The following is a 16494-nucleotide window of genomic DNA, read 5'->3' as shown; positions in this document are numbered from 1 at the left end:
TTTCTTGCAGTATAATGAATATGAAAATATATTCATAAGAATTACACATGTTTAACCTATATCAGATTTTTTTTATTGTCTTATGAGGAAGGAGGAGAAAGGGAGAAAATTTTGGAACATAAAGTTTTGCAAAGGTGAATGTTGAAAATTATTTTTGCATGTATTTGGAAAATAAAAGATTATCAAAAATCTTTCCTTCCATGCCACAATGGAGACTGGTGAGAAATTCAAATAAACTAGGAAAATAATATTTACTAATTATGCTCTATGGCGAAGAGGCAATTTCCATAGTAGAGAGAGAAGGGACATCCAAAGTTTGAAAGACTTAGGTTCAAGTTTGCCTAGAATAAATGCTAACAGTTTGAGCTGGACAAATCATAACATTCCAGTGCCCCTGGTACCTCTTTAAGATCATTAATTGCACTTTAAGACTGTTAGTTACAGAGCTGACATAATTTTTCCCCCCACAGGGATTTCCCCTGTTGATCAAAGACCAGATCTGCATAAAAACAACAAAAGCAATAACAACCAGTGTTTATAATGTCACATTGTGCAGATGAAAATCTTCCATGTATATAACATGTTTGATGATGATGATGATGATGATGATGATGCCCCCTTTCTTCAGTCAACCTAGAAACTACTCTATTTTTCTGTTTCATTGGAAGTAATGTGATATAATAAAGAAAGGACTTGCCTCTGAGTCAGAAATAACTGAACTTACCTTTAACATTTACTGGCTGTTATGCTAAGCAGCTCCCTAAGACTTTAAGTTGCAGAGAAGGTGCCAATCTACTTTGGAGAAGGAATTCATTCCTTACTCAAAGTTTCAATGAAATCACAAGCCCAATTTTTAAAATCATGTATACTGATATGATGCTGAACATTCATAGGAAAACTAAAGTATTGAGTAATTTATCAAAATATTATCAAATATCCAGCTGTTTGCTTTCATGAAGATGATCCATTTGCATAAATGACTTTATTTCCTACTACTTAATCAGATGTTTTGGCACAATGAGGACACTATTTTATATTTTTTAAATGATAGAATTAACTCATATTTCCTTTTAAAATCCCCAGAATATCCAGTGCTCAGGATGTTCTGCCAAAACAGCAAACCTTTAGCTAAGAACAGAAAAACCCTAAGGACAAATAGTGGTGAGAAACAAAATAGCTATCCTGGTTAAACTGCTAATTATGCTACATGCCACATTATAGGCAACTAAGTGACAAAGTGAATAGAGGTTGCTCTGGACTCAGAACCTGACAGCAAGTTCATTCCTGACTTGATGATGGAACAAGGATAACCTACAAATTCTGTTGTTTCTCACAATGGACAGAGAATTAAGCTTGAAACCAAAAAGATTTATCTTCATGAGTTTATATCTGACTTTACTAGTTGTGTGTCCCTTGACAAGTTGCTTAACCCTGTTTGCCTCAGTTTCCTCAGCTATAAAATGAGATGGAGAAAAAAATGGTAAATTTCTCCAGTATATTTGCTAAGAAAAGCCCAAATGGGGAAAAACAGAGTTGCAAATGATTGAAACAACTCAACAACAATTATAACTAAGGTATAGTTTGAGATCTGCCTGAGTCACCCATCACTAAAGTCATAGCTAAGAATCTCTACACCTGAGGCAAAATCAGTTGATTTGGGTGTAGAAAGAAATGAGACAGTAATCAGTGCAAGAGAGAATTGATGTAGCAATCACTTCAAGGGAAGAGGTAGCTCATGAACCATGGAGTACTAGCAAGCATTCTTATGAGATTATAGGTAGAAAATGACAGGACCCTATGAAGTGGAGTGGACCAGAGGACGGTAGTACTACCCAATAATATAGATCAGTGCCATGTGGCAAAAACATGATTCCCTGCCAGAAAAGCCATTCTCCAAGAGGTGTCAGTATCCTGGGGTAGTAATTGCAGCTCTGTACCTTACTTACCATAGTATTCTAAAATGGTTCTTCTTACTTCTTAGTGATTCTGCGCATCAGGTTCATGATTTTATTTTTCTGTATCTCCCTCACCTTTTGCTGGATTGTTGCCATTCCTACTACTAACAAACCTTTTCAAAATCCAAGGGTAACTAATGCAGCTGTTGTACTCCTCTGCCTTCTACTGAAACAATTTGACTAAGTAAGAAGTCTTTGCTGAAGTTATTCCTATGGTGGGTTCATGAGAGAGTGAGATGGCATAGAGAAATGTGTTTGGGGTCAGATCATTCTTTGTGATCTTCATTTTTATGTTTAAAAAATTGTCTAGAGTTCATCTGTGGCTGTGATATCCCTTAAAGTCTGGGGCATTATCTTATAAACGAGCAGAAGTAGGATAGAAAGAACAAGACTGGAAGGCATGTCTAGTTATAGAGCACTAGATTTTACAAGAACTCAGTTCTGGATATCAACTTTTCTTTTCATAATTTCTCTGATCCTGGGAAAATCAAGTCTATTTGAGCTTCCGTTTCCTCATATGCAAAATAAGGAGATTGAACTAGATAATCTCTAAGATACTTTTCAGTACTGAATTCTATTATTTAAAAGAGTACCTGATTGAAGTCAGAAGACCTGAGTTTAAAAATTGGCTCTGTCATTGGCTGTAAGAATGACATTTAGCCTATCAAGTCTTTGGTTTATCCTAAGTATTGGCAATTACATCCTGAAGGGGTATGAAAGATAGAGAGGGTAAAATCATAAAGCACTAATGACATATTCTAATGATTTGGAACAGCTGGTCCTATAGATACCATGTAACTGACTGCCCCAAACCAATAACATTCTAGAAACAGAGGTTCAATCAAAACCAGCAAATTCTGGTAGATCAAAAGAAAACTTCAAAAAGTTAAATATAGTTGGGTAAGCATACATGCTTAGCCATTCCCTCTCCCATCTGTTCTTTACTCCACTGCCTAAGTAATCTTTCTAATACACCCCTATTGTCAGCACTATAGCAAGTGGTTTGGGTGAAGCTGAAAGTAATTGATTGGTTCAGCACTGAGAAGGTGGACAGTGCCAACTCTCTTGAATCTAAGTGGCATTGAGTGGCACCATTTTGCTGTGCAATGGGTAGCATTATCAAGGATATTTAAGAAGCAAGAGGTGTTATTAGAGCCTATAGATTTGACTTGCTGACCCATTTTGTGTTTTTTTATGAGTCTAGAGGATTCTCCACAAAAAAATATGGCTCCTGTGAGTATGAGAAGAGTGTCATTATTTTATCTGGGTTGCCTGAGGAGAGACTTTTTACAATATGATATGCTTTTGTATCTCTTTCTTTGTGTGAAGATGCACTGGGAGTGAAGATAATGGATATGATAATGTGTTCCTTCCCAAAATGTCTAAAGCCTTATAGAAATTCTTAGTAATATTTTAATAAGGGCGGAGTCTGTGATAAGACTTTTCAGAATCAGCTTCAATGACATTCCTGATATAATTTTAGTTTAGAGTTTACTTTAGTAAGCCCCAGAAGGATATCTATGAGGACAATATTCTTCTTCTCAAAAATTTCAGTGGCTTTTTATTGTTTGCTAAATAAATTATAAATTCTAATAGACATACTTAAGGCTCTCCACAATCTGGCTTAGTGAAACTTATTCAACTTATTCTTATATTGTCCTTATGTATGCTCTATGTTCTATATAAGCTAAACTACTTTCTGCCTCAAATTCTTATTTTCTATGTTCATGTTATCCTTCTTGAGATAATATCTCTCCCTTACCCCACCATCTACATCTGCTGAAATTCTTTCTTTCCTCTAATGGCCAAATTGAGGTGCCATCTTCTCCCTGAAGTTTTATCTGTCTTCCTACTCCATAAGTAAAAGTGATCTTTCCCTCTTTAGATTTCACAAGACTCTGCCTAGGCCTCACTTTTGCCCTCAACTTATTCTTTTTTGCATCATAGTTATATGAATGAATGAATGACAATGTTAAATGCCTACTATGTGCCAAGAACTATGCTCAATGATACAGTGCTGGGGATACAAAAATGCCCTCAAAGAGATTACATTTTAATAGAATAACATTTTTCTTCTATTTTGAAGACTCCTTGAGAGTAGGGTCTGTTTTGTATATATCTTTCTTTCTACATCTATCTCAATGCCTTATGTCCAGTAGACAATTCAATCTAACAGGCATTTATTAAACACTTATTACGTGCCTTACTGAGGCAGCTAGGTGATACAGTGGCTAGAATGCCAGACCTGGAATCAGGAAGATCTAAGTTCAAATTCAGCCTCAAACACTTAGAAGCTGTGTGATCCTGGGCAAGTTACTCAATCCTGTTTGCCTCATTTTCCTCAGTATAAAATGAGTTAGAGAAGGAAAAGGCAAACAAGAAAACCCTAAATGAAGTTACTAAGTGTTGGACACAACTGAAATGACTGGATAACAGTAACAACAAAATTGCCTTGCTAATTTATCTCACCTAGGTACAAATGATATAAAGACAAAGTGAAAAACAGGCATTGTCCTCAAGATGTTTGTATTATGCTGAAGATGAGGGATATAGTCCTGAACAATATATGCAAGATAATTTGAGGCAAGCTAGAGAACTGGCAGCTAGGGAGACAAAGAAAAGTTTCCTCTAGGAGGGAGTACCTGAGTTAATACTTGAAGAAAGCTAAGAATTCTAAAAGTCAAAGATGAGGAGTATTCCACTTAATTCATACATTTCCAAAAACTAAAGTGAAATCCAGATGCCTGGGTCTAGTTTAAATGCATAACATTCATTCAGTAGCTAATAAGACAAAGGAGGACTTTAAAATCACTAGAGTCACTTTTCAAGAAGTCACAAGAAAGAGTCCATTTGGCGAAGTTCTTCTCCTCCCTCTCTGGCAAGCAAGTTGTCTTTGTTTCCCATTAGTGTGTGTTTGTCGTCACAGTAACTGCAGGGATCCAAATAAATGGTAATTCCGTCATTTCCTCAGGCACTTAGGTTGGGGTCCTGAAATAGCATTATGAACTCAGCACTGTTGCTTCCTTTCCTGTTGTGTAGATACCTCCCAGTTAGAAAAACAGGGCTCCCAAACCAGGTCCACTAGTCATAAATGCATTAAACAACTAGGAAAAAAATGGAGAAAGTTCATTTATGCCTATAACTGTATATGTTATGACTCATAGACATGTGGGAAAGAGCTTATTTTCTTAGCAATCTCTTAGATAAACAAGGCAAGTTGGCACTAATGGGATTGTTTTGATGATGTCAGCAACCAGCTAATGGTTTAAATCAATTATCCTCTTGGTTTACATCTTCAGGATCATTTTTTAAAATAATGCAAGTGATCAATTCCAACAGCAATGTCTATTCTCTCTATACCTTCACCTTACAAGGATATGTGTTTGTAAATACAATTCTTCCAACTCACTTACAAGTTCTCATTCATAGATGGTCTAATAGGAAGGGAGATAATATCCAAATGCAGCTGTTTACCTTCCTTGGCTTAGGAACCCACAGTCCTATCACTTTCATCTATGTTCTAGTGAAGGAGATAGTTGACAACAGTAAAGCAAAAGAGCAAAAAAAGAAGAAAATCCTTGAACCTTAAGGGTTCAATTAAAGTCAAATTGTGTTAAAGAGATGTCTGGTTTAGCTTTAAAAAGAAAAAAAATTAAGTTTTTCTTTCACTTGTACAGCCCTCAGCAATACATAAATCATCCAACATTATGCACTTTGACACTATTTCCCAAAAAGGAAAAACAACGCAAACCTTTCTTTTTATACTCAGCACTGCTAGCACTTAAATCAAGCTGGAGTGGGGATAAGAGTTGGGGTGGGCCTGGGAACATGACTGTTTAATTTTGTTTTACTCTATCTCTCAACTAGATGAGCAAATCATCTGGTGAACAGCTCGATGAAACTGTTTCCTTTGTGTTCATATCCTAAGTACTTCTGTGACATGCTGTGTGAACTTTGAAATGAAATTCATTCAGCTTCTACCAAATAGAAAGCTTCATCCTGCTGCTTGTGGACTGTTTTTTCTTTGATCAGCCAAATTGTAGGATCACTCATTTGAGGGGTAAGGATTGGGGAAGAGGAGAGGACAAACTCCAACTTATTTTCCTAAGCTACCCCCATTTGTGTCTATTTCCTTAAGAAATTCATTGCATAAATTGTCAATGTTATAAAATTACCCATGCATATATCTGGTAAATAAAAACTATTTTTTAAAAAAATAATAATTTCATAAGTAGTTTTTTCTTAATAGTTTTAAACTCTTGTGATTGATTTTTTTAACTGTTAGTCCACTGACTGCACAGTCAACCTGACTCCCATCAGTAAAGATAAAAATGACCTTTCAAGAATTACCTACCATATTAAATTACTGAATCTTTAACCTGATCATATACCACAGAAAAGACATCTTTTGGATGCTAAAATTCTTAACAACTTTCATTTCCTATAAATGTGGTTAGTGGCATCAGGAAATCACTAGTATATTGAAAACATATAGATATGACATAGATATATATAGATATATATAAAGTGAAGATAAATAGGATTTAGAGCTGGAGGAGATGTTAGACATAACTTGGACCAATCTTCTACTTTATAGAAAGGGAAGCTGGATCCAGAGAGGTCACATAACCTGGATGGTTAAGTAGGTACATAGGAAGTTAGAAAGAAAGGCAATCTGGCATAAGTAGAATGAGAATCACATTTGATGTCAAGACATGGTTTCAAATCTCACCTTGAATATTCACTAAGTGACCAAATGTTAGTCACACAAGTTAGAGCCTTTGTTTTCTCATCTATGTAATGGAAGAAATAATATTTTCCCTACCATCTCATAGAATTTTTGGAAAAAAAGTTCTTTACAAACTTGAATTGTAGTGGTTATTGTGATATCATTTAGATAAATATGCAAATGGAAAATTCTTCTTTGTAATCCAATATTTATTCTGGGATATAGTTCTGTGAACTTATTTTTTTTAAGTATTTAGATAATTACATATTTCACTGCTATTGTTTTCTTTGTAATCTTATATATATTTTATTTAGATGATAATTTCTCTGTTATCTTCAAGAAGAATGAATAGGATTAATGGCAGTGACCAGAAAGAAACCATTTTTGTTTAGTAATATTATATCATGTGTGTGGGTTGGCCTTTTTAATTTTTTTTTCATCTGTTACCAATTTAGCGAAGCAAACCAAAACACTCTAAGATTCTTCTGGGTGAAGAGAGGGTCCTGTGGTAGAGGAGTGATAAATCTAATTAACTATGTTTCCCCAGAGGAAAAATTCTCAAATATTATGTACTAGGTATACTGGTGTCTTGTGTTCCAGAAATACCCACAAATTCAAAATCAGTAAGTTACATCGTCACAAGGGTTAAAAACAGAAAATGTTAAGCAATTCATGCTGCTGGTGATTTCTTGGCTTTGTTATTGCATATATAGAAAATTGAACTTATTGAGTAATATGGGAGGCCTGGGGAAATACAAATTCCATACAGAATAGTTGGCCATTGTTCAAGCTGTATCCATAGTATCCAGCAGCAGAGAATGTTCCAAAAAAGCTTATAAGGCCCATTCGTACATTCTTCTGTCTCTCAGACGTGTGAATTCAGAAATCCATAAACTATGTATATACAAAATGCAGTAGAACATTTTCCATAAGGAGAATGCCTAGCCAAACAATATCATTAAGATATTCTGACATGTCCCATTCAGGATTTATCCTCATTAATGTAACTTGAATCCAGTTAAGAAATTAAAAAGTATCTGTTTGGACTTTACTTTTATGTTATGAATTTAAGAAATACCAAGAGGACATCTGAGATTGAGCAGTAAGACTTTTAGACTTTTGCAAATTATTTCCTTAATAATATTTGCTCTCTTATCCCCCTCTTTCTCTTATGGTCTTCAGCTAGGCTCTCAACATTATCTCAATTTGATTTAGCTGCATTGACACTCTATAACTGTGAAGGAGTGCTGATATAGCTAACAATGGAAATTAATATATTTTGGAAAAATTCATTTGAATGGGATGGAGTTAGGGGATGATGTGGTGGCTGCTGGAGGGCCATCCCACCACAGATACAAAGTATAATACCAATGGAAAAAGAAATAGTTTGTCCCTCAGAAAAGGATTCCAGCACTGACCTTCTGGGGAACTGAGAGGAAAGATAATCCCTAGGAAAAGGATATAATGGTGACAAGACCTTTTAGGTGTCAAGAATATGGTCTAATATTTAACATGTATTGGTCAATCTGCCATTTGGGGGAAGGGGTGGGGGAAAGGAGGAGAAAAGTTGGAGCAAAATGTTTTGCAATTGTCAATGCTAAAAAATTACCCATGCATAAATCTTGTAAATAAAAACTTTAATTAAAAAAAAACAGAATATGGTCTAAACTGGAAGAAAACCACAAAGTAAGATGCAGGGACAGCAGTTATTGCAAGAAGGAAGTAAATCCTATCAGTAAGGAAGCACCCCCTTGGAAAGGAAGCTTCTAACCCTGGTCAGAGATCTTATGCAAAGTTCTAATTACCAACCTCCTCAAACTAGTGAAGTTGCTATAAGTGAATCTGTGAACTCTGAAGCAAATAGAACTTCTCTGAAAGACAAATCATTATCCTGAGAAAAGAAAAATACATTCAGGTCCAAGAACCAAAGGTGGTCAAATAATTTGCAGCTTTTAGTTCTTTACTTCTGAAAAATAAATAGATAAATAAATTTATAACAGAAATCAATTACTTAAGGAATATATTTTAGATGTTTCACAGATTTTATTAAAAAATCCTTAAATGGTTCTTAATGGACACCTGTTCAACTGAGTAATTTTAGCCTGCTTGCCCATCTTAAAATAGAAAAAAAAAAAGCATTTCCCATTAGTGAGCACAGATACAATTGCTTTTATTATATAAGAAAGAAACTGTCTAATCTTCATGCTTTATCTAAAAAAGCAAAGGGCAAAAATGACATGATTTGTCACCTGGACACAACTCAGAACAGAATCTGATCCAAATAGTTGTGAAAGGCTAAGAGTCAGGACACTTTCTATATTATAGGCCCCATGTACCTACAGATTCTTCTATATTTCATCATCTCTTCTCATAAAACAAATAACATTTTTGAGAAGAACTTTACCATGTTGACATTCAAGATCACAAGTATGTTTTCATTTTTATAATCATTTGTTTAGGCATTGATGATTCAGACTTGAATTGGGCAATATTTTAGATTAATAGCCATTCCTAATTACCATTTCATAATTTTAAGCATCTCTTTTTTTTCTGACTTGGTCAGTGTCAAGGATCCAAAACACATTCATCAAAGGTGATAGGAAATGGAGTGGTGAACATTGATTCAACAAAGCACTTTGAGATTTGTAAAATACTTTGCTGACCACAATCCTATGGAAAATGAGTACAAATGCTATTATCTCCCATTTTATGGATTAAGAAAACTAAAATGAGAGGCTAGGTGACTTATCTTTGTAGATAGCTAGCAAGTGGTAGAGCAAAGACTTGAAGCCAGGATGTTTGACTAAAAGATCAGGGTTCTTCCAACTACAAAGGTGTAAGGATCTGTGTATTAAGTACTATGCTAGGAATGAAATTATCATATAGTTCCTACCTTTATTTAGCTTTTAATCTAATAAGACAAAAAATTTGAAACAACTTCGTATAAATGCCAAATGATTACAAAGTGCCACAGATATTAGGGAAGGATATGTTATTTTGAAGGATGGTCAGAGAAGACATTAGATAATAAGTTATAATTCATTTGGATCTTAAATAAAGAGTATGAATCTGATAAGCAAAGCTTGATAAGGAAGGAACTTCAGATGAAAATATCATAAACAAAAGGTCTAAGATAAATGTATCATTCTAGGCAATGATGAATAGTACAGGTTGCCTGAAACTTCAGGTTTCTACTAGGAAGTAACAGGAAATGAGATAAAACAAGATAGCTTGGGATCAAAACTGTAGAGCCTTAAGTGTCAAGTTAAGGTATTTGAAAAAGTGGAGCAAATATTAAAGAAAACAAATGGCTAGATAGAGAATAGAACAACTGGTCCTGGAGTCAGAAAAATCTAAGTTCCAATTCAGCGTCATGTTTTTGTCTGATCCTGGGCAATTAATTAATCACTGCTTGCCTCAGTTTCCTCAACTGCAAAATGGTGATAATAATAATAGTATCTACATCCTAGGGTTGTTGCTAGAATCAAATGAGATGTTTATAAAGCACTTAGCATGGAACCTAGCATATAGTAGGTACATAATAAATACTTTTTTTCCTTCCTTGTTGCTCTAAATGAATTCAAATCACTTGGAACAAATTACATTTCACATTACAGAGGAAGGGGGGAAATTCATAGACATGATTTTTGAACTATGTTCTCAGTACTCTTTGAGGAGTCATAAATAACAGGAAAGATGTTTCAATATCGGAGAGGAATACATTTTGTCTTTTTTTTAAGGCAAAGAAGTGAATACTTTAAATGACTGATTGATGAGCCTGTCAATTATTGGTAAATTTTTAAAAGTGATTATTAAATTTATAGCTTGTAACACATGGGAAAGAAAGAAGTGATGATTAAAAAGTAGCAAGAGATCAAGAATATGTTATGCAAAACAATGTTAATTTCCTTTCTATGTCAGTTATTGAAGTGGCAAATTTTAAAAATACTTGTAAGAACTATATGCCAGGATTTCAGAAAGGCATTTTACAAAGTTTCTATTGCTGTCTTAGTAGTCAAGATAGAATGGTAATGCTATTAAGTGGAAACTCCGGGTTACAGATTAATCCTTTTTCTCTTTGTATCTACATTCATAAATATAGTAGATATATAATAACTGAATATTGATTGACTGGTTCATGATCTCTAAAAATTAATATGTAGAGGCTAATGTGAAAGGGGAATTCTATGGAAGTGTTTCAAAGTTCTGATTTGTGGCAGAATCTCTTCCATATGTTTCATCAATATCTGTCAAATTCACAAATTTAGGAAAGAAATCTAATAGTCTAGTTGTAGAACAAGCATCTTGATAGGCTAGAATGTAAGATATTTGAATGGAAGGAATGATATTTAACAGAGATGAAGACAAAATTTTGCACTTGGTTTCAAAAAATCAACTGCATAAAATATGTACTAGTTGAATGGAAAGTCTCATAGTTTCTCTGAGGAACAGTTTTCTCATCTCTAATATCCACTCTAATATAAGCTCCTTAATAGCACTTTTTCACTTTTTTATGGCCAGAGCACATAGTAGGTGCTTAATAAATATTTGTTGAATTGAAATTATTAATAGAAATTTCCAAGGTCCTACCTTTTTGTTCATGACAAAGCCAATGGGTAATCACTGAAGAGGGGTGTGTGTGTGTGTGTGTGTGTGTGTGTGTGTGTGTGTGTGTGTACACACATGTATAAAATCAGTGTATTAGGAACATTAGTGTGGCAATAACATGCAAGAAGAATTAGAATGAAGAAGAATCTTGAAGAAAGGAGAATGGATAAAAGATTCTTAAAATAATCTAGGCAAAATCTAACAAGTGTCTAGACTAGCACTGAAAATACTGTGAAGGATGAGAAAGACAATCAAACTAAGAGAACTTAAGAACTGCTTCAATATGCAGGGCAGTATTAAGGGCAAAAAAGTCAAAGATAACTCTGCTCTATAAAATCTCATTGGTTATGATAGTCCAGCAAAAGCAAAACCAAAATCAAAACAGTTGGAAGGATAGATAATAAGCTCTGCAAAAATGTAAACCCTGACTTGATTTCTCAAAGTCATAGATTGTTAAAGAAGCACAGAATAAGTTAACTATGAGCTATCTGTGTCAAAAATTACAAATTATCATGGGTGATTCTCAGGCTGTCTCCTACTATTGCTCTCATGAATATTCTAATCAACATAGACAATCCATTGGCTCATGCCAAGAAATCACACATTTCCAGATTTCAGAGGGGATGGAGAATGCCATTTCTGGGTTACTAATGATCTATGGGAAAATGCAAGGAGAACGATAAAACTATGGGATCTTGGCATTCATTTATTTTTAAAAATCATGTGTTTTCACTTGAGATCTTCTGATGTATAAGAATAAAACAACAGTATTGCTATTCAGACCTGCATTTGTGTTAGCCTGGCTTTCAGGAAATCTAGCCTTTAATTTGGGTGAAACTCTGTGTTTAGTTACACATGCACTGCTCCACAGGACTTCAAAAGGAATTGTGTGCCTGGAACGATGGTAAGATTTGGCCCAAGTGCACATACTTAAGCCAACAATGTGACCCTTCCTAAGATATAAACAAGTAGAAATGTAAAGCATTTAGTTTTGCCTTTTCAAAATTCTTTCATAACTAAAGGATATTGTCACACGTGTGACTACAGACATCTAAAAATCTATAGCTAAAAGATATAGATATATACTAGTTGTATATGACTAGATTTATTCACCTTACAAACAGTTCAAGGAACCCTAAATTTTAAATAGTCTTAAATTATTTAAGAGTAGCTAGAAATGAATTTAATATAATAAATTCCCTGATTTTTCCAAAATAGTAATTTTAAAAATTGATTTAGCCTCAGAAAGATGGAAAAATTAATTCAGAATTTCCATACCTCCAAACACATACACACTTATTCTTCAGAGTCAATTACTTTTCTTTGACTAAACAGATATCATCATGATACAATTGGAAAAACACCTGACAGAATCAATCGAATTCTAATTCTGCTACTTGCTACCTGTGTGACACTGAGCAAGTCATTTAACTTCTCAGGCCCTTTGTTTCCTCACCTGTAAAATGGAACTAAAGGAGTGGCTAAAAGAGTCTTGACAATTTCTTCCTGTTCTAAATAAAAAATTTTAGAACCTGGAATAGATTATCTCTGCTTCCTCAACTTAAAAATGAGAAATCCAAGAGCTCTTCAAGAACCTTTACTGTTCCTCCCACCTTTCAGTCTGATCCTTCATGGTACTTAGCATTTTAAAACGCTTACCACAGAACAGATAAGGGCTTGGGTCCTGTTTTATGGAACAATTATCCTATATGAACACAATGAGCTAGGTATCCCAATAACTAGTCCAATAGTTTACAATAGTCCAATATAGCCCAAAGATATTATACAATTCGATAGGTAACATGAGAAGCAATTGTTGGTTTAAAAAAAAATCAAAAACAAGAAAGAGCATCCTTTACACAGGAAAAAATTCAGGTTTCACTCAGATTAAAATAAGAAAAAAAGTTTATGAAAGGAACAACTTCAATTCAACTCCATTTGAGTTGAAAGGAATGGGCTGTTACAATTGTGTGTAAACAATAACCCAATTTATAAACAATCTGTTTAAAACAACTTTTCAGACATTTTTTTTTTACAAGGCTCATCCTACCACTGAAAAATCAGGGAGTGATTCAGTACTGATTGTTGTCAGAGACAAGGCAGAAAGAAGTATTTGGGGTGAGACTGTCATGAGGTCAGAACCAATAGCACAAGGTGTACCAATGTAATCAGAGAATCAGGCCAAAGGAGAAGCAGAAAGCAGCAAGGCATGAGTATAGCAATACAGACCCCATTTGGGAATTTCCTCTCATTTACCACATGAACTGCTAGCTAGTTTTAGCAACTGTAAAGTCTGATTGCTGAGATTGGGGTGAGGGAAAAGATTTAATTTTTGATTCACTCTAAACACTGAGAAAGGAGGTAAAGATAGTCTGAGGGTTTTTTTTAATAGTCTGATCTTTATCTATTAATAAATTGGAATCAATATTTAGATTTCAATTAACAACTAGACAACTCCAAAGCTTTGTGACTAGTATGGGATTCTTTCAACAGAGAGACCATGATATTTCTGGGTGTTTTGCCATAACACACAAGAGTACATCATTCATAAACTTATCACATATAATAGAACAGCAAGTACTTAAAGGCAGTATCAGATAAACTGAAATCTATGAGAAATTTCCTCCATTGCAGAACACACATAGAAAATTAATTAGTTTTCTGTCTTACCTGACAGCAATACTCTAGGTTCTTTGGCAAGTGACAGTTTATCCTTCCAGAAGTCCAGTGGATTGTTCCACAGCACAAATTAGCTGGAAATCCAAGAAAACTCTCCTGCCCCGTGAAATCCACAGCAATAGGTTTTTCCCAGTTCCCTAGGTCTGTCTAAGCAGCAGATAAAATCATGCAGGGAATCAAGAAGAAAGAAGATATGAACTTTTGTCTTCCTGGAACCCCAATCAGCAGAGACAGGAGGTCGTACTCCCTCAAGTCTCCCACCCAGACTTTTGTTTAAAAGTTTTTTCAACTGTTGCTAGGTGTTGTTTGGCTCGGGCAGTTTGATTCTGAGATTATGTTTCTCCTTCTTCTTCTCTTCTTCCCACAGTGTTCGAGCAATGACTTTGTGAAGCTGGGCTTGCTCAGGCTATATTTAACCAGTGTTCTCAGCAAGTCAAGCTTGTCAACAGCTGAAAAGTTTGGAGCAGGCTTTTCTGAGCTCCTCAGCAGCTGAGTGAGGGAGTTATCAGTGGCCACAGCCCTCTCTGCACAACCTTGCTACTGCCTCTGCGAAGGATCGTGGGGAAACTGTCAAATCCTTTTATGGTCTTCGAGTGATTTCACTCTGGTGAGGTAATTATTGTTTGAAGCACTAAGTACAGGCTAGCATTGGGGATTTCTGCTTGAAATTCTCAGAAGAGACTGAAGATTCATTAGGGGTCGCAGCAGTTCACCAGGACCACATTCTCACCCATGGGGCTTTTCTTCAGGAAATGTTAGAGAAAAGACACCATGTTTTATATATTTCAATTTATCTCCAAATATTTGGGAAAAAATAAGAGGAGAACCTTTCCTAATACCATTTCACAGATGAAAGCTAAATTCAAATCTTAATTACTCACATGGCCATATCAGGAAAGGCTGAAGACTGAATAGAGTTTCGGTTTTGATTTTTAAATAATAATTAAGATTATTTTTAGTATAGTTAAATGAAATATTTTTTCTTTCTTTTCTCTTTTAATAAAGAAAGGTCAGTCAGGAAAATCTTAGCATTATTATTTAGATCCTCCTCGTTCAAAAGAAGATAGGTATGACACTACAAGGATATTAGCCTCAGGATTCTATGGATCCCTGAGGAGACAGCATCAAATGGAAAGACATGCTGACCCTGGAGTCAGAAGCCCTGGGATCAAATCTTAAAATTTTAGCACTACTTAGCACAGTTCCAGGCACATAGTAGGTGCTGTGTCAATATTAGCTACTATTTTCCCTTAGTATTTAAATTACTTGATTTAATAAACCAGTTTTATTCCCTTTAAAAAAAAGTTTGGTATAAATAGCCTCTGAGGTCCCTTTTATGATTCAATAATTTCCGTATATAATGATCTCAGAGATTCCAAAGCTCATTTTGATTCAATCTAAAACTTTCATTCTAAGAATATATCCAGTCCAGCTGCATAGTCTTCATTTGCTTTATCTGATATCTTCACATCTGGGATCATATTTGCACAAGGAGCATTCATCAGCTAAGCATATCATTAGATTGTTAGTTAGAACTGCCTTTTGAGTGGTCATGCACATCCATGTGGAGTCCAGGTGGTCACAGGGATCAGAGACCTTAGGGAATATTAGTAGTGGGGAAAACCAGAAAGAATGTGATAGGGTAGACCAACTAGAATGTTGTCCTGATAAATATCCCTCCTAAAGAATTCCATGAATACTTCCTGATAATTTATTATTTTAGAGGGAACTTCATGTTGGCATATAATTCCAGATAGATCAGAGACCATCTATCAAAGCAGATTGAAGCTACCATAGACTTTTGACATTATCTTGATTCAGAGACATAGAATGCTGTATAAAGGATCTGTCATTTTATCAATTCCCATCCATACCCTCACTTCCTAGGGTTGACCATATATGTTATAAGGCACCATGATACAACAGGAATTCCTAAATTTGGAATCAGGAATCCTGGATGCTCCTTACTATCTCTGTGACAATGGGCAAGTAACTTAATTTCTCTACATTTCTCCAATAAGATGAGGAGTTTGGACTGTATTAGACCACTGGAATCACTTTCAGTTCTAAACTTAGGGCTCTAGTAGAGTAGTCCTAGTGATTGCTTAGTGATTGAGGTAAAATGACCCTCAAGTTTATACAGCATAAATAACAGAGATGAAATTTGAATCTAGGGCTCCCTGCTTTCAAGACCACTTCTCTCTCATCTGTACCACACTGTTTCATATATCTGGTGATATTTCATTGTACCATAATAGGCCTAAGGTGAACTTGGCATAAAAGCACATACTAATCTTCAGGATAAAGTTTCCTTCACTTCAAGGTTTGTACTGAGTGTGCAAAGACTCTAGCTCAGCTCAGGCAAGATTTAATTCTAGATGTAACAACACTGTCTTTCAATCTCAGTAAACTCAGAATCCTTCATCCTTCACTTGCTACTGGACCCGCCTGCAATGACATTTATTCAGACTCTTATCTCAACCTTTCTGCATCTTAGCCTATCAGAAACTGCAAAAAATAGAC

The 16494-nt window shown here is 35.0% G+C and overlaps 1 protein-coding gene across 2 annotated transcripts in view; it reads right to left on the bottom strand.

Annotated features, from left to right (window-relative positions):
• Nucleotides 1-14523, bottom strand: part of FILIP1 (filamin A interacting protein 1) — a 260412-nt gene extending 245889 nt beyond the window's left edge. For both annotated transcript variants that reach the window (XM_074310476.1, XM_074310477.1), the window contains exon 1: nucleotides 13963-14523. The gene's annotated coding sequence lies outside the window, so the exon portion shown is untranslated. The remainder of the gene's footprint in view (nucleotides 1-13962) is intronic.
• Between the last annotated feature and the right edge of the window lie 1971 nt (nucleotides 14524-16494).

The sequence above is a fragment of the Sminthopsis crassicaudata genome, chromosome 4, assembly GCF_048593235.1.
Source record: "Sminthopsis crassicaudata isolate SCR6 chromosome 4, ASM4859323v1, whole genome shotgun sequence".
Classification (NCBI taxonomy): domain Eukaryota; kingdom Metazoa; phylum Chordata; class Mammalia; order Dasyuromorphia; family Dasyuridae; genus Sminthopsis; species Sminthopsis crassicaudata.
Note: the sequence above shows the minus strand (reverse complement) of the source record. Positions and strands in the feature narration are given on the sequence as shown.